The sequence below is a fragment of the Lithobates pipiens genome, unplaced genomic scaffold (assembly GCF_037356315.1).
Source record: "Lithobates pipiens isolate NorthernLeopardFrog02 unplaced genomic scaffold, aLitPip1_a1.2 Scaffold_30, whole genome shotgun sequence".
In the NCBI taxonomy this organism is placed as follows: domain Eukaryota; kingdom Metazoa; phylum Chordata; class Amphibia; order Anura; family Ranidae; genus Lithobates; species Lithobates pipiens.
The window spans coordinates 161,570,763-161,595,689 of NW_027507791.1; positions in this window are offsets into that span (position 1 = coordinate 161,570,763).

The window sequence follows — 24,927 nt, forward strand, 5'->3', positions numbered from 1 at the left end:
CTGCCTGCACTTCTCTTCTGCCTGCTGTACTTACCTGTCTGCTTATCCATTGTGACCCGGCCTGCCTGACTATTCTTCTGCTGTTCACATGTGCTGCACCCGGTCCTTGCTGCCGCTGCCTTGCCTGCTGATCGCTGCCTGCCTACCATCTTCTCTGCAGTTCCAGCATCCAGAAGTAACCAGCCGCTGCTTCCAGTCAGACACTCCTACCCCACTGCGCTCACGGGGCCACTGTCTCCATTCCAGTGGTCCCTGAACCAGAGCTGTAAGAGAAGTCTTTTCCCATCAAGTCGGGCTCATCACCAGGTACCTAACAGCACCCCACGTTGCTGAATTTGAAAAACAAATGCGCCATTCGTTTGTGGCGCGTTTGTGCTGGTTTGTGCTGCAAAAATAAATGTTTGTGCCGCTTTGGTTGCGGAGATATTGTGCGTTATAATTTCTGAAACCCTGCCCACTTTGCACCCCATGTTGCTGAATTTTAAAAACAAACACGCCATTCATTTGTGCTGCATTTGTGCTGGTTTGTGCTGCAAAAATAAACGGTTGTGCCGCTTTGGTTTTGGAGATATTGAGGGGTATATGATGTCAAACCACATTGATTTTACACCTCGTTATTAAATCTTACATACAACTAGACTTTTTTGTTCGCGGTTTGTGCAGATTTGGTGGATATTGTACATGATATTTTACTTCAAATGCATAGTTTTGCCACCCCCACAGGGATCCCACCCCTTCCGATTCTCTAGCCCGCCACATGCACATGAGTTTTTTTTGCCACAGGAGAACATATTATATGTCATCTTGTGAACAAAAAGAGAACTAAGGCCAAAAAATGTTGGGCCATAGTTCTCTTTTAACAAAAGTTTAAACCAGGTGTTAACCAAGCAAAACAGCACTCCAGCAAATTCTCTTATATAAGTCACTTTTTTTAATTGCTTTTTTGGAAAAACATCTATGTCAGTAAATATTATTTTCCTGACAGACTTCATGGCAGACTACGTGTGGGTTAACCCTGCCTCCTCTCCAATGCTATAAGACCCCACTCCCATAAATTTGAGCTCACCACTAGAGCTTTTTTTGCCCTCCTCACTGAACCTCCTTACGTTTACGAATGTCCAAAATTGATTGTGGAAGTTGATGCCAGGCAGTTTCAAGATAGCCCAGGACTAGGGATGAGCTTGAAGTTCGAGTCGAACATACATCGGCTGTTCGCACGTTCAGCAAATACCAAACGTTATGGGCCGTTTGCACCAAATTCGTGTGGCGCTCATGGCCCACAATGCACTGCACCATCGCAGTGCATTGCTGGCTCATGATTGGCCAAGCATGCACTGTGACCCTGCATGCTTGGCCAATCACAGCGCCGGCAGCGAGGAGAGCCATGATTGGCCACAGGCAGGATGCCTGTGGCCAATCATGGCTCAGGCTGTGTAGTACACGCCCCACACTATATAAGGCCGCCAGTGCGGCGGCCTTGTGTAGTGTGTTGGCGTCTGTAGGAGTTAGTGAGTGTTCTCTGTGTACCTTCAACACAGTAAACACCGTTCGTTATCCGACGATTTAGCATTCTTGCTCTTTTGTAATTGAGCTTTTAGCAATCTGCAGGAGTTTGTGGGTGTTGTCTGCGTGCCCTGACCGCAGTATACACCATTATATCCACCTATATAGCTAGCTATATTGCTCTTCTGTAATAGAGCTTTCAGTCAGTTGTAGGAGATTGTAGGTGTTGTCTGCGTGCCCTGACCACAGTATACACCATTATATCCACCAATATAGCTAGCTATATTGCTCTTCTGTAATAGAGCTTTCAGTCAGTTGTAGGAGATTGTGGGTGTTGTCTGTGTGCCCTGACCGCAGTATACACCATTATATCCACCTATATAGCTCTTCTCTAATTGAGCCATCTGCCATCTGCAGGAGTTAGTTGGTCTTGTGTGCCTCCAGCACAGGACAGTATACACCAGTATCTACCCTTTAATTCCTGTTCTATAATAAAGGCATCTGCAGGAGTTAGTGGGTGTTGTGTGCCTCCAGCACAATATACACTACCCAATTGCTAGTTTTCCCATCTCCCTTCAGGCCAGTAACATGTCTGGAAGGCCAACAAGGAGAGGCAGACAGGCACGAGCTGATAAAAGAGGGCAAGCAGGCTCTGTGTCTAGAGACAACAGTGCTGGTCGTGGACACGATGCATCGTCATCATCAGCACGTGGCCATGGGACACGCTTGTCCTTATTTTCGCCAGCTGGACGTGTTGAGCCGCATCATGCTGAAGACTTGGTAGAGTGGATGACCAAGCCCTCTTCATCCTCCTCATCCTCTCTCACCCAGGGTCAGGGTACTAGCAAAGCAGCTGCCAATGCATCGTCTTCCCTCGTCTCAATGTCATCATCAGTGACTCCTTCCCTAGACCCACCAGTGCCACCACGTCCTCCTGAGGAGTCCCCTGAAGTCTTTGAGCACAGTGTTGGGTACATGCTCCAGGAGGATACCCAGTGTTTTGTAGGCTCTGATGATGATACTCAGCTAGAGGAAGGCAGTAGCATTAGCGCAGAGAGAGGGGATGCTCAAGAAGGACAGCAATCTGGCAGTCATGTTCCACAAGCTGCATCAAACTGCCAGGTTTGCTTCAGCGATGAAGAGGGAGGGGATGATGAGGGCACTGACTCCATGTGGGTGCCTGGTAGGAGAAATGAGGAGGAGGCACATGTCCAACGAGGCAGAATGCCCTCCGGGGGCCAGCTTAGGGGCAGCACACCGACTCAATCACACCGCAGAGCTCCGCCAGTGCAGGGCGCTACCTCTGCGCGTTATTCTAAAAGTTCTTTGGTGTGGGCCTTTTTTGAGACGAGTGCATCAGATCGCACCACTACTATTTGCAACATATGTCTCAAGCGTATCTCGCGTGACCAAAACATCACATGCTTGACCAGACATATGTTGACTTGCCATGCAGCTCGTTGGCAAGCGTACCTCAAAGACCCACACCAAAGAACAAAGCGGACCTCTCCTTGCTCCTCATCAGCTGGGATCTCCAACCCCACTAGACCTTCAGTCCTCTCTGAAACCTGCTCTGAGAGGAATGAAGGTGTAGAATTAGGTGTGCCACAGCCAAGTGCTTCCGGGCACTCTGCTAGCAGTACACCCACGTCAAATTATAGCAGGCAAATTTCACTGCCCCAGCTGCTGGACCATCGAAAGAAGTTCACTCCCAGCCATCCACATGCCCAGCGGTTGAATACTAGCTTGGCTAAATTGCTAGCACTTCAACTGCTGCCTTTTCAGTTGGTAGACTCGGCCCCCTTCCGTGAGTTTGTACAATGTGCGGTTCCTCAGTGGCAGGTCCCCAAACGCCACTTTTTCTCACGGAAGGCGATTCCGGCTATCTATCGGCATGTGGAAGGCCATGTCCTTGCCTCGCTAGACAGGGTGCATATTACCGCTGACTCATGGTCCAGCAGGCGTTACCTGTCTTTGACGGCCCATTGGGTCACTCTTCTGGCAGCTGGGAAGGATGCAGGACAAGGTGCAGTAGTGTTGGAAGTTGTTCCGCCACCACGCCTCCAAAATGCTACTACTGGTTGTGACACACCTCTCTCCTCCACCCCCTCCTCTTCTTCTTCCTCCATGGCCTCTTCCAGTGCTCTGTCCTCGGAACCAGCGGTGCTCCATAGGCGTTCAAGGGGCTACACAAGTACGCAGGCAAAACGATGCCATGCTGTGCTTGTGCTGGTTTGTTTGGGGGGAAGGAGCCACACTGGGGCAGATATTTTGTCAACTCTGCAGGTGCAGGCCGAGAGGTGGTTGACACCACGCCAGCTTAAGCCAGGATTGGTGGTTTGCAACAATGGCACCAACCTCCTCTCCGCCCTCCGACAGGGACAACTGACCCATGTTCCCTGTGTGGCTTACGTCCTTAACCTGGTGGTGCAGCGGTTCTTGGGCAGGTACCTGGGCTTACAGGATGTCCTGAAGCAGGCCAGGAAAGTCTGTGTACAACAACAAGTTAAGGCGCAAATATCACATAATAATATGCTCAAAAAAGAGGCTGTCTGTATAAAATTATATGAAACGATAGTACATATGAGATATTTCAGTTATCAAGTCCCAGGAGAATGCCTTTCGTTCCTTAAGTAGGAATTCAACACGCAGGGCTGCCACCGCAGGGAGCTGAAACCAGGCTCCTAGATTACTACAGAGATACAAAAGAAGAAGAAAGGGGCGCTCTGGGTGTAGATTTTTTTAAAAAGCAATTTATTCACAAGTCATTCTAAAACAGAGAGATTTTGCACTCACATTTTCCATAAATAAGCAGGCATGTAGAATAAGAGGGGTCATCTGATTTAGTCCGTCACTTCTATTCCGGTCCGCAAGTGTCCTGTTGTCCTCTCCTGGCATTACCACTGGTTTGTTGTTCAAAAAAAGCCGGCTCGGTGGACGCAGGGGATGTTCTTCCAAAGCGAGGCTTGGTTTGCTGTGACACGCGGGTCGCGGAATTGTGACGTCACGGCGGGCGACGCGTTTCCTGAGCGTTCGGGTCGAGGTGGGAGGAAAGTCTGTGTGCATTTCCGCTGATCATTTAATGCCTGTGCTCGGCTGGCTGAGCTCCAAAAGGAGTTGAACCTGCCCAAGAACCACCTTATATGTGACATGTGGAACTCAACGTTGGCCATGCTGCAGGGGCTGCACACACAGCAGAGGGCCATCAATGAGTACCTGTGCGACTACGGCACCAGGAAAGGGTCAGGGAGCTCGTTTTTTTTCACCACACCAGTGGGGCATGATCAGGGCATGATCAGGGATGATCCTGTCAACGTCCTCAACGTCCTGTCAACGTTTGAGGATGCCACAAGGATGATGAGCAGTGACAGTGCATGCGTCAGTGACACTGTACCTCTTGTCCACCTGTTGGAGCATACGCTGCGTGGAATAATGGACATGGCACTTGAGGCAGAACAGAGGCAGGAAGAGGAGGACTTCCTTGCCTCTCAAGGCCCCCTTTATCCAGACAGTGTTCCTGCTGTCCCACCCATCACACAGGAAGAGGACGAGGAGAAGGAGGATGATTGTGTCAGCATGGAAGTGGAACCTGGCATCAGCAGCAGCAGTCTTGTAGGGATGATTTACAGTCCCATGAAACTCGTGGACTTGTACGTGGCTGGGAGGAGGTAGCTGCGAATCATGTTATCCTTAGTGACCCAGAGGACTCTGGACTGAATGCCTCAGCTAACCTACGCTGCATGGCCTCCCTGATCCTGCAAAGCCTGCGGAAGGACCCTCGTATTCTTCGGATCAAGGAGAGGGACCATTACTGGCTGGCCACTCTCCTTGATCCACGGTACAGGGGTAAGGTTGCCGACCTTATCTTGCCATCGCAGAGGGAGCAGAGGATGAGACATCTCCGGGAGGCCTTGCAGAAAGGTCTATGCAACGCGTTCCCAGAGACTGGGAGGTTACAAACCCCTGGTCCTGGACAACGTGTTTCTGAGGCATCGGTCAGAAGGAGCGGTGGAGAAGGTGGCCGTTTGACCGATGCGTTCAGACAATATTTTAGTCCGCAGCCCCAAGGTATGATCGGTTCCAGCAACCATCGCCAGCATCTGATTTACATGGTGCAGGAATACCTAGGGGCAAGGTCAGACTTGGACACCTTTCCCACCGAAAATCCTCTGGCTTACTGGGTCTTGAGGATGGATCACTGGCCAGAGCTTGCACAGTATGCAATTGAGCTACTGGCCTGTCCTGCATCCAGCGTTCTTTCGGAACGCACCTTCAGTGCTGCTGGTGGCTTTGTTACCGATCACAGGGTGCGCCTGTCCACCGACTCGGTTGATTGACTGACCTTCATAAAGAGGAATCAGTCTTGGATCACCCACAGCTACCAAGCACCTGAAGCTGATGTAACCGAAAAATTTTTTTTTAAATATCACATCCCTTCAAGACTGCCTATGCTGATGCTGAGTGACTGTCCTGGTATGTTGACTGTCTATCCTCTTCCTCCTCCGCTGATATCTTGGAAGAACATTTTTGGTTCTGGGTGATGCCACCAGCCCAATTTTTCAGCCCCTGTTTAACAGGGGCGTGTCATTACAATTTTTGATTTTTGCAATACTTTGCAGCAGGGCTCATTCCTACACTAAAACTAGAGTATATGGGAGAGGTTGCAGTGTCGTGGCACCAGCACCAGTGCCTAAGGCCCAATTGTTCAGCCCCGTCTAACAGGGGCGTGTAATTACAATTTTTGGTGCAATGCTTTGCAGCAGGGCTCATTCCTGCACTAAAACTAGAGTATATGGGAGAGGTTGCAGTGTATAGGCCCAATTTTTCAGCCCCTGTTTAACGGGGGCATGCAATTACAATTTTTGATGCAATGCTTTGCAGCAGGGCTCATTCCTGCACTCCAACTAGAGTATCTGGGAGAGGTTGCAGTGTCGTGGCACCAGCAAGCAGTGCCTAAGGCCCAATTTTTCAGCCCCTGTTTAACAGGGGCATGTAAATACAATTCTTGATATAATATTTCACAGCAGGGCCCGTTCCTGTGCCCACCGAGAGTAACTGAGGACTTGTCTGAAGGCTGGCCGGAGGATTTGTAGGTGGAGTCTGAGGGGTATATATCCCTCCTCCTTCCTACAAGTCCCTCGTCAGCTTGGCTCTGGTTTCCGTAGTAGCAGCTGACGATCGTCACTTCCAGGTTTCGCTGACCTCATTTGCACGCGCTTTTCGTCTGGTGGTAGGATCGCCATAGGAAGCCTCCTTCTTCCAGTCACCTCGTGGCAAGGTATCGCAGCTGAGGGGCGGGGGGCACATAGTTTTCGGTGCAGGCTGCTGCGGGGGATCCCGTGGTAGCCTCGGTTGGGGCGGACGTGACCTAGTACATTAATGTGTAATTTTTTATGTGAGCATATGTGAGCATGTGTGGGGGTATGTGGGAGCAGGTATGTGTGGGAGCCTGTCGGGGGTGGTATTATCAGCAGGAAGTGTTATGTTGTTTTGTAAAAAAAAAAAAAAGGTATAGAGGCTGCTCTCCAGGCTGGTACTGCTGTAAGTCCCCTGTCATACAAGCGTTCTCTCTTCATCTTGTATCTGAGGGCTACAAGCATAAAACATTTTTTTTAACTATTTTGTTCTAGGTGATGCTTACCAGTATTGGTTTATCAAATAATCTATTTAAACTGTCTGTATACTGTATGTTATACAGAGGCGAGCTGCCATCTAGATAAAGGAAGGCCATTTTTTTTTTTTGTATGTTAGTTTTTTGGGTGTCAGTATGTTCGTCGGTCATGCATTGTCATGTTGTCTGTCTTTTTCTCTTTCACATGGGGTCTTTTCTGTTCTGGCTTCGCAGGGCATGGGAGTTTTTTTCTTGGGGGGGGGGGTCAGTTACCATCTGGGTCTGAGCCTCGCTGTCTGTCATGGGTGGTATGGCCATGCTCGTTTGGGCTTTCTGGTGTTTTCTTCATTGGGTTATGACAATGTTCATTTCCTTATGCGCTTGTGTCTGTCATGTTTTGTTACGGCCAGTGGGTTCATTGCAGGTATTGTGTCATTATTTCAGGTATGGATTTTTCTGCTAACAACAGAAAGGTGCGTGTTGCTTTGTTTTCCATGGGTGCTAGGCAGATGTAGGTACATTTCAGGGTCTGTCACGTCTACAGACCCGTGCAGGCTGAGGTTATGTTTTTAAGTGATTGTTTGGACCACAATCGTCCCGCCTGTACAACATACGTCATACATCGCACCTTCAGTTTAATTTTATATCTACCCACCATGGTCTGTGGGTTGCAAAGCCCTGAGTGTTCGTTGTTAATTGCCTGTATTGTGCTGCAGGTTTTCTCAGGCTTACTCATTTCATACACCTTGAGATGGTGGGTCACTTATCTAGTGTTATGGGCTGTTGGTCTGTCACCTTTTTCATACACGTTGTATTTAGCAAGGCACGGCGGTTGTGGGGGGGGGGGGGGGGGAGGGGTTGGGGTATTGTTTTGTTCTTATTTCTCTCCGTTCATTTATTCAGAGATACCCGTATGTCTCACATGTTGGAGAGTGTCGAATTTGGGTTCATCCCACCTACCCCTCGTAGGGGTTCGGAGCATGGTAGTTCACCATCGTTGAGGAGTTGGACGGTACCCAGGCTGATAGCAGAGCTTCGTCGGAAAGGGTATTCCTTTCCCTGCTACGGCTAGGAAGGCGGAACTCTTCAGGTTGCTGTTTCCATCCCTGTCTCAAGCGTTGGCATCCACCAGCGTGGAACATGCGTCAGTGCACAACTCTTTGACGCAGATACATGCGGTTTTAAATACACTCTCTGCCTCCATGCTGCAGTTGTAGGACAGGATGGTGTCACGATCGTTCCACCATCCCGATCGTACATAGGAGACTTACCCGCAGGTTTCCTGTACAAGAGGATCGTCTGTGCCCTCGGACGCGGGTTGGCGCTAACGAACGCACGCGAGTGCATGTAGTCCCTAACAGGCGCACGCGGGTGCGCGTTGACACGAGCGGGCGCACGCGGGTGCACGACGAGCCGAACGGGCGTACGCGGGTACGCGGGGTCACGAACGGGAGCACGGTTACCCGCGGGGGTACGCAAACGTACCGTGCGACCGTTCTTGGCGCCCAACAAGCTATTTAAGGAATCAGCTCCTGTTCCCCAGTGCTGTCCTATCTACAGCGTTCCTGTGACTTCTGCTGCCAGTTCCTGTGTGTTCCTGATACTGTACCCGGCCTGTTCCTTGACCTTGCTTGTTTACCGCCTGCCTCCAACCCTTTGCCTGATTGACCTCGCTTCTGCCTTCTGCTCTGTACCTCTGCTGCCCGATAGTTGCCGGCCCGGCTCGCCTCTGACCACGCCTGCCTACCCACCTGAACTTCAGCACCAACTTCTCCTGTGGTTCCTGCCTGACTACCTGTGCCAGCTGTTTCTGCAGTTCCTGTCCGGCTTCCAGCGCTGGTTGCACCTGCCGTTCCAGTCAGCTACCTGTTCCCGCTGTGCCTGCTATCTGCTACCCTTCATCCTCTGCCTGACCTCCTGCACCAGCTGGTGGTATCTCCGTTACTGCTACCCGGCCTGGCACTTGTGTCCTCCGGACTCCTGAATCCCTGTTTCCACCTCCAGGGGCTCTCGAGCCGGAGGCTTACGAGGCGCCGCTCCCTGCACGTTTGGGCTCTCCAACCAGGTACGTGACAGTACAGGACAGCCATGTCCGAGCCCTCGCAGGGAGCCTCGCCAATGGATGAGCTTTGCCGCCACCTAGCCGGCCTCACCCAGGCCGTAAAGAACTTGCAAGAAGGCTACGGCCGTCTGGAAGAACAGGTCCAGGCCCTATCTGCCGCAGCCCCAGCTGTCCCTGGACCCTCAGTCCCACCTGCAGTGGTAATGATGCCGCCAGAACCAAGGGTCCCTACGCCAGACCGTTTCTCCGGCAACCGAAACAAGTTCAGGGCCTTTCGGAACTCCTGTGAGCTCTTCTTCGCTCTTCAACCCCGGACCTTTTCTCTCGAGGCAACAAAAGTGGGTTTCGTCATCTCCCTACTAACCGACAAGCCCCAGGCCTGGGCACATCGTCTCCTGGAACGAAAGGACCCCTCTCTGGACTCTTTAAATGCCTTCTTCGAAGCGATGTCTCGGCTGTATGAGGACCCCCAGCTTGCTGCTACCGCAGAAGCAGCCTTGCACGTGCTCCAACAGGGTCGCAGGCCGGTGGAGGATTATGTGTCTGAGTTTAGACGCTGGAGCGCTGACACGGAGTGGAATAACTCAGCCCTCCGCTACCAATTCCGCATGGGACTCTCGGAATCATTAAAAGATGAACTGGCTCGCGTGGGAATCCCTGAAACCCTTGAAGCGCTCATCGATCTCTCAGTCCAGATCGATAGGCGCCTAAGAGAACGTCGTCTAGAGCGTTCTTCTTCTACCTCTCGCCCTGTCTGGATGTTGCCACGGGTTCCTAGTTCCAACCCCCCGGTCCCTCCTGTTCCTGTTCCATCTTCTCCGGATTCGTCAGAGCCTATGCAACTGGGTCTGCTTCGCCCATCTCTGACGCCTGAAGAGCGCCAACGCCGAAGAGCCGGTAACCTTTGTCTCTACTGCGGAGAACCGGGACATTATGTTCGCACTTGCCCTGCCAAATCGCGTAAGTGCCTTCTTATACCTCCTGCTTCTCCTTCTACCTTGCCTAGTACCAGTACCACCTCTCATCTGGCTGTGCCTCTTCTTTTACATTTCTCAGGAAAGACCATCAGCATCAACGCAATTATTGATTCTGGGGCCTGCAGCGGCTTTATGGACTTGTCCTTTGCCTTAAAGAACAACATTCCCCTTCGGCCTAGGGTAAAGGGACTTTCAATCTACTTGGCCGATGGTTCCACCCTAAAGTCCAGACCTGTGACCCAGGAGACATCTCCTCTTCATGCCATCATTGCCGGAACCCACCAGGAGCTCCTGTGTCTGGACATTATTAAGTCTCCACTTTTTCCCGTTATCCTTGGCATGCCCTGGTTGAAGGCCCACAACCCTCTGATAAATTGGTTCACTGGAGGAATAGAGTTTCCGTCTGCCTATTGTCGTCAGCACTGCCTCCCAGTCGTCAATGCGGACCCTTCCTCACTGCTTTGCTTAGAAATGGACACTGAAATGCGACAGGCTGTGCCCGAGGCTTATCACCAATTTGTGGATGTGTTTAGCAAAAAGGGCGCTGAGACTTTACCTCCCCACAGACCATATGATTGCCCTATTGAATTGCTCCCGGGGGCAGAGATCCCCTTCGGAAGGATCTTCCCCTTATCCGAGACCGAGCTGGGAACCCTGAAAACCTACCTGGACGATAATCTGAAGAAGGGTTTTATCCGGCCATCCACTTCCCCGGCAGGCGCGGGGATTTTCTTCGTCCAGAAGAAGGACCACTCCCTACGGCCGTGTGTGGACTACCGAGCACTCAACAAAGTCACAATTAAAAACCGTTACCCCCTACCGTTAGTGCCCGAACTATTTCAGAGACTGGGGTCGGCCGAGGTATTCTCCAAACTAGACCTACGGGGTGCCTACAACCTTGTCCGCATTCGTGAAGGCGATGAATGGAAGACCGCCTTTCGTACTCGCTTCGGGCACTACGAATATTTAGTTATGCCCTTTGGACTCTGTAATGCTCCTGCTACGTTCCAACATTTTGTAAATGATGTTTTCAGAGATTACCTAGACCTGTTTGTGATTGTATACCTCGATGATATTTTAATCTTTTCTTCCTCTTTAGCCGAACATCGGGAACATGTGAAAAGTGTCTTGGCCCGACTCCGCCTTCATGGTCTGTACGCCAAACCAGAAAAGTGCGTTTTCGAACAGCTAAGTATTCAATTCCTTGGGCTAATCATTTCAGTAAAAGGAATAGAGATGGATCCCCAGAAAATCTCAGCTATCCTAGACTGGCCCCCTCCCTCTGACAGAAAAGGGGTCCAACGGTTTGTAGAATTTGCTAATTTTTACAGGAAATTCATCAGAGGATTTTCCTCCATCATTTCCCCCATCACCGAGCTGACCAAACAGGGTCAAAGATTTCAATGGACTTCCAAGGCACAAGAGGCCTTCAAGACCCTAAAGGACCTGTTCGTATCTGCCTCAATCCTAAGACACCCCGATGCCACGCTGCCTTATATCCTGGAGGTGGATGCCTCGGAAGTGGCCGTTGGGGCAGTGCTCTCCCAGAGACAGGGGCCTAAATCACTTTTGCATCCAGTTGCCTTCTTCTCCCGCAAGCTTTCGGAAGCGGAGCGGAACTACGACGTCGGTGACCGAGAACTGCTGGCAATCAAGGCAGCGCTGGAAGAATGGCGCTACCTCCTCGAAGGCGCTTCACACCCGATCCTGGTCTATACTGATCACAAAAACCTAGAGTATCTTAAATCAGCCAAGAGACTGAAACCAAGACAGGCCCGGTGGGCACTCTTCTTTTCTAGATTTGTGTTCCACATCACGTACAGGCCAGGATCAAAGAATGTTAAACCCGATGCTCTCTCTCGAATGTACAATGAATCAGTGGAGCTCCCTACTCCTGATACCATTCTTCCCCCAGGGAACTTTCTCCTGCTTCAGGAGAGCCTACTTTCCCGAATTAAGCAGGCCTCCAGCGATCCGGCTCTCCCACCTGACATTTCTTTAACCTCCAGAGACGGTCTTCTTTGGCATCAGGACAGAATCTACGTTCCCCAAGAAATACGTGCCGCAGTTCTCAGCTCCTGCCATGACCACCCACTGGCCGGCCACTTTGGGGTGTTCAAAACCACGGACTTGCTCCAACGCACGTTTTGGTGGCCACAAATGAAGAAGCACTACAGGGAATACGTGGAGGCATGTACCAGGTATCAGGAATAAAGGTAGCAAATCAAAGGTTTGGGGCTTGCTGAGACCGTTGCCCATCCCGGATAGACCGTGGAAGATGATATCCATGGACTTCATCGTGGAACTGCCTCCCTCTGAAGACTTCTCCACAATCTTTGTGGTGGTAGATAGGTTTACTAAGATGGCCCACTTCCTGCCTATGAAGGGGACCCCTTCAGCCACGGAGATGGCTAAGATCTTTATTAGAGAAGTGGTAAGGCTCCACGGTATCCCTGCTGACATTACCTCTGATAGGGGGGTACAGTTTACGTCCAGGTTTTGGAAAGCTCTCTGTGGGGCCCTGAAAATTGAGCTTCACCTTTCTTCGGCCTATCACCCTCAAACCAACGGCCAGACCGAGAGGACCAACCAAACGCTAGAGCAATATCTGCGTTGCTTCTCTTCCTTCTCCCAGGACGACTGGGCATCGCTCTTGCCATTAGCAGAGTTTGCATACAACAATTCCATCCATTCTGCCACCAAACAGTCCCCGTTTTTTGCAAACTTTGGCTTCCACCCGCTGTTTCTACCCAGTAATCTCCCTGAATGCTCAGTGCCGGCGGTACAGGAAGACCTTAATTTTTTCGAGAGCAACAATAAGATCCTTCAAGAAACTCTGGCTAAGACTCAGGAACACAATAAAGAGGTCTTTGATAGGAAGAGAAGAGGGAAGCTCGACCTCCAGGTCGGGGACCAGGTCTGGTTGTCAACGCTGAATCTGAAATTAGCTTGCCCATCCAGGAAGCTGGGCCCGAAGTTTGTGGGTCCATTCCCTATTGTAAGGAAACTGAATGATGTGGCTTTTGAGCTAAGACTCCCGGAGTCGTTTCGGATCCACCCGGTCTTTCACGTCTCGTTACTTAAACCTGCGGTCCCGGACCCCTTTGCCGATCGGAGTGCCAACCCCCCGGAACCTGTGATGATTGATGGAGAATTAGAATATGAGGTCGAGTCTATTCTGGATTGCAGGAGAAGACAGAATCAGACCCAGTTCCTGGTTAAGTGGAAGGGATATGGCCCTGAGGAAAATTCATGGGAACCAGAGTCCAACCTGCATGCAAAGAGGCTGATCCTTGCTTTTAAGAGGTCTCATCCGGATAAGATGACACGGTTGGGCATCCGGAGGTTGCCCCTTGGGGGGGGGGCAATGTCACGATCGTTCCACCATCCCGATCGTACATAGGAGACTTACCCGCAGGTTTCCTGTACAAGAGGATCGTCGGTGCCCTCGGACGCGGGTTGGTGCTAACGAACGCACGCGAGTGCATGTAGTCCCTAACAGGCGCACGCGGGTGTGCGTTGACACGAGCGGGCGCACGCGGGTGCGCGACGAGCCGAACGGGCGTACGCGGGTACGCGGGGTCACGAACGGGAGCACGGTTACCCGCGGGGGTACGCAAACGTACCGTGCGACCGTTCTTGGCGCCCAACAAGCTATTTAAGGAATCAGCTCCTGTTCCCCAGTGCTGTCCTGTCTACAGCGTTCCTGTGACTTCTGCTGCCAGTTCCTGTGTGTTCCTGATACTGTACCCGGCCTGTTCCTTGACCTTGCTTGTTTACCGCCTGCCTCCGACCCTTTGCCTGATTGACCTCGCTTCTGCCTTCTGCTCTGTACCTCTGCTGCCCGATAGTTGCCGACCCGGCTCGCCTCTGACCACGCCTGCCTACCCACCTGAACTTCAGCACCAACTTCTCCTGTGGTTCCTGCCTGACTACCTGTGCCAGCTGTTTCTGCAGTTCCTGTCCGGCTTCCAGCGCTGGTTGCACCTGCCGTTCCAGTCAGCTTCCTGTTCCTGCTGTGCCTGCTATCTGCTACCGTTCATCCTCTGCCTGACCTCCTGCACCAGCTGGTGGTATCTCCGTTACTGCTACCCAGCCTGGCACTTGTGTCCTCCGGACTCCTGAATCCCTGTTTCCACCTCCAGGGGCTCTCGAGCCGGAGGCTTACGAGGCGCCGCTCCCTGCACGTTTGGGCTCTCCAACCAGGTACGTGACAGATGGAGGTGATGGAAGCCCGCTCAGTCAGTACGGCAGTGGGCAGAACTGGGGTGTCCGCTGCGCCCCCAGCTCCGGTCCTGCCTAGCCCAGTTACAGGTAATGCACTGTCTTTTCCTTTGGCAGTCCCTTCACCATTGGCAGTATTGCCTTCTGTGTCTCCTGCCCATTTTATTCCTGCCAATATCAAAAGGGATATTTTGGAAGGGAAGGATGTCAATTTAGCCTCGCTGCTAATAGCGGCCCAGGATGTTTTAGAGAACAAGTCTTTTGCTTGCGGAGAGGTGTCGGTGGTGCTCAAGACCAGGGATCCCAGGCTTAGTCGCAAACTTAGTGTGGCGGAATTTGTTCTGGCTTTTGGCATCTTCAGAGACATTGTCTGTTCGGTCAGTCCGGGGAGGAGGGAGGAGTTTGATTTATATCTTCATAAGGTGGTGGATTTGGCACACAAGTACGGTGGTTTCACGTTTTACGATTATCATCGTTCCTTTGCGGCAAAGGTGGTGGCTACTTGGGCCCAGTTTCAGGTGGTGACGTGTTGGGGCAACATCGACATGGAACTGTTTTGTAGGCATTTCGCTAACCAGAAGTCCCCTGTATGTGCCAACTGCCAGTCATTGGCACACACCACAGCTTGGTGTCCAAACTGTGAGGCCTCCAGTCAACCGGGGACCTCCAAACAGGTGGCGGGTGGTTCTTCTGGTAGTTCTGGTCAGGTGGACAAGATGGGTAGACCTATCCGTTATCTAGGCAAAGCTCAGCTGTGCAATAATTACAATTACACTGTCATGGTTATGCATATAGAGTTTGTCTGCTTACCTGTTTCATGTGTTCATCTCTAGAGACCAGCCGACCCTCACCTGACTGCTTTTGTAATCCATCCTCTGGCATGACTCCACCCTACCTCCTATCAGAGAACTCTATATTAACCTGTGCACTGCAGGCCAACCCTGCTGATCAACCATTGTGTATTCCTTTGTGTGTTTAGCTTCCTGTTACCTGCCATGTGCTCTTCTGTTGTTCCGTTACCGACTTTGGCGTTTCCTTGACTATCCCTGTTTGCCTGTGATCCTGACCTATTGGCGTGTCCCTGACTATTCCTTTCTGCTTGTGGCCCCGACCTTGGCTTTATCCCTCACTATCCCTATCCTCCTGTTTCCTACTGTGGGTGCGAGCTGGGGGACCCTGGGGGTCGCGACCTGGAGCCAGTGGCAGCCAAGTCCATCCTCACCACTAGAGGCTCTGGTGAACACCTGCTGGCTCTTAGACTCCGCGCTCCAGGGAATCTTACGCTCTAACCTCGGTGGGATCTGTCTCCCATCCGCAACAGTCAGCCTTAGGGTCCACAACCTTGCGGTACACTCCTGAACCCTATGGTGTGCATCTGTCACCTCGCCTCAAGGTGACCTGACATACACTGGGTGCAACTATTGCCAATGCAAACGTTTGTGCTAATTGTTTCAGAGCCCACACCAAGTCCGCCTGCGATGTTAAGCCTTTCAGCACGTCATGACTATGCCAAATTAATATCTCCTTGCTGGGGGTTTACTTAGATGGCCACCCATCCCCAGGTTTTGGGCAATTTTTGCTGGAGGGTTTTTCTTCAGGTTTTCACACTGGTCTCATTACTCTTCCAACCGAGACATTTGAATGCAATAATTTAAGGTCAACAGAGAATCACCCTGCCATTGTCAACGAGTTGCTTCAGGTTGAAGTTTCCAAGGGGTTCCTGATTGGACCTTTCCCATCTTCACCGTTTTGTATGTGGAGGGTCAGCCCCATTGGGGTGGTCTGTGGGAAGTTTTCGAATAAATTTCGCTTGATTTATGACTTGTCCGTGCCTCATTAATCTCATGTCCCTAGTCTCAATTCACTAATTCCATCTGAAGAGTTCTCACTGAAGTATTCATCTGTGGATTTGGCTATTCAGCATATGGTGCAGTTAGGCAGGGGTGTTTGGTTATCCAAGGCTGATATTACTGATGCATTTAAATTATTTCCCATCAGTCTTGCTCTCTGGCAATGGCATGGTGTCAAGTGGCGCGGTCAGTATTATTTTGCTACCAGGTTAATGTTTGGGTCAAAGAGCAGCCCTCAGTTGTTTGATACCTTTGTCCAGGGCCTTCACTGGATAGTGGAGAATTGCAAAGGTTGTCAGAAGGTAATCCACTATCTAGATGATTTTTTACTTTTGGAGAAACCAGATGAATCGCCCAGGGATCTGCATGCGCTTACAGGGCTACTTTCAGATTTAAATGTCCCTTTAGCTGCTCACAAGGTGGAGGGTCCGTCAGCTTTTTGGGGATTATGCTCGATGCCAACCTCATGGTGGCTAGCCTACCATTGGAGAAGCTGATTAGGATTTGGCAGACTATTCATCTGTTGGTCCGGTCACCAGTATGTTCTAAGAAAGAGTTGCAGTCTCTGTTGGGGGTGTTAAATTATGCAATGAGAATCATCCCGCAGGGTAGGGCGTTTGTGATCTGGTTGCTGGCTCTTCTTTCGCTTTATCATGATTCTGACTCGGCGGTTACGTTTCCAGCTGATGCCCTAGTGGATCTTATCATGTGGGATCGGTTCCTGTGTGACTGGAATGGCATCTCCATGTTCATTCCCCAGCCATCGGATAATTCCCCCAGAATTTTTTCAGTCGTTTTTTCAGACATTTTTTATCGTCAGTGGTTGGCCAGCCGTTGGCCCCCTGAGGTTTTCCACCTGCCAAAGTTTGCTCTGACCTCAGCTTTGTTTGAAATGTATCCGATTCTGGCAGCAGCAGTCACTTGGGGTTGTGTTTAGTCAAGTTATTCAGTCATCTTCTTTATGGATAATTTGGCTACAGTCAAAATTATCAATAAAGGCAGATCGGGGTCCCTTCTGATCATGTCATTCATGCGTAGGTTGACTTGGCTGGGCTTGACATACAAATTTAATTTTCGAGGGGAATTCATCAGTGGGAGTCTCAATGGTGCGGCTGATGCTTTATCCCGTCTTGATATGCCTCGTTTTTTCTTGCAGCATCCGGAGGCAGAACGAACAGGCCGGCCTGTCCCCCCATACTCGCTGTTGATCATGGACTAAACACTTTCCAGGTTCAGGCTATCGACCTGGCTAATAAATCATTGTCCAAGAACACGCTGAACGTGTACACGATGGATTAGAAGACTTTTCTCAGGTTTACGGATTTATACCCTTCCGATGGCCCTGAGGACATCTACCATGTCATGTCTTTTGCTGCGTATTGCCACAGTGAGCTGGCGTTAGCTGGCAGTACCATTAAGATTTATTTATCAGGAATTCAACATTTCAGATCCCTGCAGGTGCCTGACAGTGCATCAATTTTTGCTGCTCACTCTCTGAAAGCCATGCTCAGGGGTATTCTGAGGACCCAGTAGAGGGTTCAGTTTTCTCGACAACCTATCACTGGTCAGATTTTCTGGGATTTGTCAGACCTACTGTCTTCTTCTCCTTTCGGGGCAGGTCCCAGGTCAGGTTAGTGTTCAAGGCGGCCATTTATCTTAATTTCTTCGATTTCCTCTGACCCGGGGAGGTGTCTCAAGCCATCTGTCATACTCCGGTTCTGCTCAAAGGTAGTCTCACCAGATTCCCTGAGCACTATGAGTTACAGCTGCCCAACAATAAGAATAGACAAACTGGTCAGGGGTTTGTGGTAAAATATTACCGTACAAATAGCGCTTGGTGCCCGGTTGAAGTCCTCGACTCACTTTGCAATCTATTTGTAGCAACTCCTGGTCATGGGCCTCTGCTCCCATTTCCCACGCATTCCATTACTTCAAAACAGTTCATTTCCTATGTAAGGATTTTACTTGTCAGGTTAGATGTAGACCCAAGGCGCTTCTCTGGTCATTCATTTAGAATCGGGGCAGCGTCTGCGGCTTCTAAACAGCGGGTCCCGTTCTACATCATTAAGTATATGGGTCGTTGGAGGTCATCCTGCTATAGCAGGTACATTCCTGAACCTCACACGGAGGTTAGTAGGGCGTTTGTTACGTTGTTAGATTAATTGTCATTTATTCATTAAAGCTTAATACTTTATATATCTTGTGTCTTTCGCCCTCTTTTAGGCATACCGTTTAGCGAGACTGAGGCACACCACAGGTCTTGGTAGTTAGTGTTACCGTATGTCGCAACTGAAGACTCAGACTGCAAGTCTGAAGGCTGGCCTCCGGCCAGCCTGGATTTGTAGGAGGAGTCTGAGGGGGTATATATCCCTCCTCCTTCCTACAAGTCCCTCGTCGGCTCGGCTCTGGTTCCCCACCCTCCCGTCCCCTTTTTTCCTTTTCATTTCATTCACAACACATATCATCTTACTCTTATTCAGGGTATGCCCTCTTTTAGGCATACTGTTCAGCGAGACCGAGGCACACCACAGGTCTTGGTAGTTAGGGTTACCGTATGTCGCAACTGAAGACTCAGACTACAAAAAGTGTTGTGGCACCAGCACCACCACCACAACCACCAAAGGCCCAATTTTTCTACCACTGTTCAACAATGGCATGCAATTACAATTCTTGATATAATTGTTCACAGCAGGGCGCTCCAGCGCCCACCAAGAGTCACTTTGAGGGCTTACAATGCTGTGGCAACACCAACACCTTGTTCCGCCATTTCTGCAGAGCATATAGGGTAGGCCCCTACTTTCAAACATCCAACTTACAAACGTCTCCTACTTGCAAATGGAAGGAGACAACAGGAAGTGAGATGAAAAAAGACGGACGGCAAAACTAATTATACAGGGGTGATAACCCTTCCCTATGTTTTCCAAAAAGCTTAAAAATAGATTTTTTGACTGGAGCTACACTTTAAAAATGTACCAGCTCAAAATTACAAACAGATTCTACTTAACACCACAAACCTACACAGTCCCTGTCTTGTTTTCACCGCCTGTATACTGCTGTTCTGAGTATATAGGGCCTGGGGGCCCCACGTCTTTCCTTTTTTAATATGGGTGTGGGGTTAATATCCGTACAAGACCCAAAGGGGCTCGTAATGGGCAGGGGGGGGGGCTACCCATGCCATTTTTCTCAATGATTTCCATCCATATTGCCGGAACCAGATATTACATTAAAACCGCAAGCAGTTTTAAATGACTTTTTTTCCGTTAAATGTCATTTTGTGCAGGGACTGTTCTAAACACAGGAAACATGTGGCATTGCACAGGCATACTATAGACACCCCCAGGCATGATATTTAATGGAATATTTCACTTTTTTTTCACTTTAATCGCCATTAAAATCAGTGCTCCCAAAAAAACAGCCATTTTTAAAAACATTTTAGGCATTGACCCATGTCCCCTGGGGCAGGAGCTAGGTCCCCAAACCCTTTTTAGGACAATATCTTGCATATTAGCCATTAAAATTAGCACTTTTTATTTCTTTTTTTTTATTCTTTATTTAGTATTTTTTTCCATACAAAAAATATAAAACATAATATACATATATATGCATCCTACCCCCCCCCTCCCCCCTCTTATAGCTCTACTGCCTCGTTATATTTCTTCGTTAATTTAAACAGTTTCCATTGTTCCCATTTCTTTCGGAATTTCTTTTTTCCACTCTCCTCGTCCTCTTCCCATCCCTCCATTCTATACATATCCTCTACTTTTTCTATCCATTCCCTCAGTTTTGGGGCTTCTACCTGTCTCCAATTTTTTGGAATCAAGCTCTTTGTCGCGTTTATTACCGTATTTTTCTGTGTATAAGACGCCCCCATGTATAAGACGCCCCCCACTTTTGCAACCCAGAATTAAGAAATCCATATTTTAAACAGGTAAAACAGAACACAGTTTTATTTAGTAATTAACGTTTACATACCAGTATATTATGCATCATATCACTTTATTCAACCTCTGTTGCATCAATGTTCTCTTCTTCATCACTAGTTCCAGACAGAATCTCTTCAACTTCTTTTGCATCACTGCTGTCTTCTGAGTCACAGTCAACTGTCTCTCTGCAGCTCTATTCCCATGCTCTTTTGCATAGCTAACTACACTGAGTTTGAATTTTGCAGAATAAGACAGTCTCTTACTTTTATTATTCTGTGACATCTTGGGCTCAAAACACTCCGCTCTCTGCATCTGCGCAGTCTCCACATCGAACGGGATCGCATCTGCGCACTCTCCACCTCCTCCTATACCTCATGCTGACGTCACTAAGATACGGCTCGTGATTGGAGGAAGCCGTTCACAAGCTATGACCATCTACGCACCTGCGCGGCTCTCTCCCAGGCAGTATAAGACGCTGCTCGAATTTCAGTCTAACAATTTAAGGATAAAGTAGCGTCTTATACACAGAAAAAGATGGTAAATTTCCTATGAGGGCCTCTTTATACTTTTGAGTTGGGGTGTCTGTACCGTGGAAGAGACATGTCCAAGGGTTTTCTAGTACCTGAGTTCCTGTTATTATTTTTATCAGAGCTAATATTTCCCTCCAGTACTTTCTAATTTTTGGGCATTCCCACCAAATGTGGGCCGCGCACCCTTGTTGTCCACACCCTCTCCAGCACGTCCCGAGTTGATCTTCCTGGTATCTCATCATCATATCTGGTGTCCTATACCACCTAACAAGGCTTTTGTAATTAATTTCTATTGTGTTAAGATTTTTTGATGTCCCGTGTGTTAAGTGCAAAATGTTTTCTATATTCTGTTTCTCCCCCCGTGTTCCTATTTCTTCTTCCCATTTTTTTATATAGATAGGTTCCTCCATCTCATCCATTCCTCCCAGCAACTTATATAACTGTGAGATGTTTACTCTTATTATTTTCCCTTCGCACATCTGCTCTAAAACATTAAGGTCTTCTCCACTTCTCAATGGTTGTGGCAATGATGAGACAAAATGTCTGAGCTGGAGGTACCGCCATCCATCTATATCCATATACTCCTGTAGTGTTTCTAAAGTGATTATTTTGCCCGCTATTATTATGTGTCTCAATTGAATGTCTTCTCTTCTAATCCAATGTCCTCCCATAGTGCTCTTCCTCGGTGTAAATAAATAATTTTCTTTTAACGCCATTAATGGGGAATTGTATTTCCATTTATTATGTTTGTGAATTCCATTCCATATTCTAAAGACGTTTTTTGTGAGTGCAAGTGTTGTTGGTCCTAGTGATCTATGTTTTGGCGGTATCCAAATTTCCTTTCCTAATCGTGTCTCTGCAGAGCTGTGTTCTATTGCCACCCATCTCTTTTCATTATCTAGTTTTATCCACTCCACCACCCGTGTTAACAATATAGATTCATAGTATTTCTTAAAATCCGGTACCTTTAAACCTCCCCTCTCTTTTTCCAATTGTAATACCTTTAAGGCTATTCTAGGCTTCTTATTTTTCTAAATGAGCTTGGTTATTAAGGATTTAATGATATTGAAATAGACTGGAGGGATATATATCGGTAACATCTGTAACTTGTATAATATTTTTGGTTGTATGATCATCTTAAGGGCGTTTATCCAGCCAAACCAGGACAATGGTTTCATCATAATTTTTTTTTAGTGTCTCTTACTTCATCCAGCAGGGGAATATAATTTATCTCATAGATTTTGTTTAATGGGGCTGCCAACTTTATACCTAGATATTTAATTTCCTTCTTCCACAGGAAGGGAAATTCACTCTTAATATCCTGTTCTTCCCTATTGCTCGTGTTGACATTTAACACTTCTGTTTTCTTTGAATTTATTTAGAAGTTTGATAAATCTCCATACTGCTCGATAATCTTTACCAAGTTTGGCATGGAGATTCTAGGTTTCGTCACATAAAATAGAACATTGTCCGCAAATGCGGCTACCTTATGTGTCTCTTCCCCGAGCTCAATTCCTCCTATATCAGGATTTTTCCTCACTGTCTCCAACAGTGGTTCTAATGTCAACACGAACAATATAGGTAAAAGTGGGCAGCCCTGTCTAGTCCCATTGTACATCCTGAAGGGATCAGACAAGTTACAGTTTACCCTTACCACTGCCATTGGACACTCGTAAAGTGTCTTTATCCAACTCAGGATTCGGGTACCAAATCCCATTTCCTTCAGCGGGCCCATCATGAATCCCCAGTCTACTCGATCAAAAGCTTTTTCTGTGTCTATTGATAAAAGCAGACTGGACATTCTGCACTCTTGAATTTTCTGGAGAAGCAATAGTGTCCTACTCCATTATCCCTTCCCTCTTGGCCCCCCACAAACCCCACTTGGTCTGGGTTGACCAGGTTTGGGACTAATTTTTTCATTCTAGTAGCTAGTATTTTTGCAAACAATTTTATGTCAGTATTTAACAATTAGATTGGTCTATAGTTTGAACATATCAAGCCCTCACTCCCTTCTTTCAATATTGTAGAAATAATTGCTAGAGAGGCTTCCTTACCCAGACCATATTTTATACCTAGGCCATTAAAATATGCACATAACCTTGGTGACAGTATTTCCCCGAATTTCTTAAATTTTTCTATTGTATAGCCATCCGTGCCCGGGCTTTTCCCTCCTGTAGTTTCTTTTATTGCTTGGTTTACTTCGGATACTGTTATAGGGGACTCCAATTCCTGTGCTATTTCTTGTGATAATCTAGGGACCTTGGCGTTTATTATGTATTCTTTAATTTCCCCCCTTCTGATGTTCTCTTGTTGTTCTGTCTCCTTTTTTCTGACCCAATATAATTGCTCATAGTATTCTCTAAATACCTCTGCTATATCTTTAGTCTTATACTTGGTCTCATTATTTTTATCTAGTATTTTTTCAATAACATTTTTTGCTTTCTTTTTCCTCAGTATCCTAGCTAAGCTCTTACCATTCTTATTTCCCCACATGTATCGCTCTTTCGCTATTTTATAATATTCTCTCCTTACTTATTGCTCTATTATTTCCTCTTAGGCCTCTTTCACACCGACGTGCCGTTCAGGCCCGCCTGTCAGTTTTTCAGGCGGACCTGAACGGGTGCTCCATAGAGCTCTATGGAGCGTCGGATGTCAGCGGTGACATGTCCGCTGACATCCGACCCGCTCCGATCCGAAAAAGTGTGACGGAGGAAAAAGCTATTTTTCCATCCGTCTGCGGATCGGATCGGATGACGACGGGCACTGCGGTCCATCGTCATCCGATCTCCCATAGGGGAGAGCGGCGCTGTGACAGGTCCGTCCCTGCGCAGTGTGCAGAGACAGACCTGTCATCTCCCTGCTCAGCGGGGATCGGCGGAGTGATCCCCGCTGAGCAAACGGACATCCACGGGGTGGATCAGAACTGATCCGCCCCGTGTGAAAGGACCCTAACTCTAATTTTTTAATAGCCAAATTCCATTGTAGCACCTGTATCTGTCCTTGTCCATTCTGTTTTTCTATTTTGTGTTTTAATTCTAATCTTCTGATTTCTTCTCTTAATTCCTTTACCTTATTTTTCCTTTCTTTTTTTTCTTTTTGCCCCAAGGGAAATATATATTCCTCTTATGTAAGCCTTATGGGCCTCCCATAGTATATTCTCCGCCATCTCACCCTTCCCATTTGAGGCAAAAAAAAATTCCAGCTCCTTTCTTATTATTTCCTCTCCTTCTACATCTAATAATTCTTTATTGAGTTTCCAGGTAAATAGGGGTTTCTTTACCTTGGGATTTTAATTCTCATATAGTTATGGGTGCGTGGTCTGACAGGGTCCTGATTCCGATGTCCATATCCACCACTTCCTCCAATGGCTGGTGTTCCACCAGCCAATAATCTATCCTGGTGTACATCCCATGCACAGGGGAGTAGAATCTTGTTTCTTCGGGTATCTACACATCTATCAGCTGAAACTCAGCCATCTGTTGTTTAATTCCATTCCGCTGTCCGTTCTCCGTCTCCTGTGCATGGGACGAACTATCCAGTCTCAGGTTCATCTGAAAATTTAGGTCTCCTGCCGCAATCACCCTCCCCTCCTTACAATCCCAGAGTTTTCCCAGTATCTTTCTCAGATAGGTTATTGGGTTCTTGTTTGGGCTATATATGTTTGCCAAGGTATATTTTATTCCCCATAATTTCCCTTTTAAAAACAGGAACCTCCCTTCCGGGTCCCCCATCCTGTCCTCTACCTTAAATTGTATATCCCGGCCCAGCCCCACCGCTACCCCCTTTGTTCTACTTGAAATTGAGTCTCCATAGAACCATGTTGGGTACCTTGGGGAATACAGTCTTATTTTACTTTCATGGGTTAAGTGCGTTTCCTGTAAGAACACAACCTCTGCGTTAAGTTGCTCCAATTCTCTCAATATCTTAAACCGTTTGTTTGCTGCGTTCAGACCCCTCACGTTATACGACACACAATTTACTATTATCGTACTAGAACCCAGATAATGCCCTTTTTACATGAGGTCTTGAGCTATAGGTTATTCTCCTCCCTCTCTTCCCCCCTCTGCCCCCCCCCACCCCCCCCCCCCCCCCACGGCCCACCTCCGGACCTCATGCCTCCAACCTGGATATATCCCCATCCTGGTGTCTGCACCTCCTCCCCTGAGGTGGAGACCCCCCCCCCCCCCCGGGTCCTAAGATCCCGGGGCGAAGAGGGTGGAGCGGACCTTCCTAGAGAGACCCTTCCC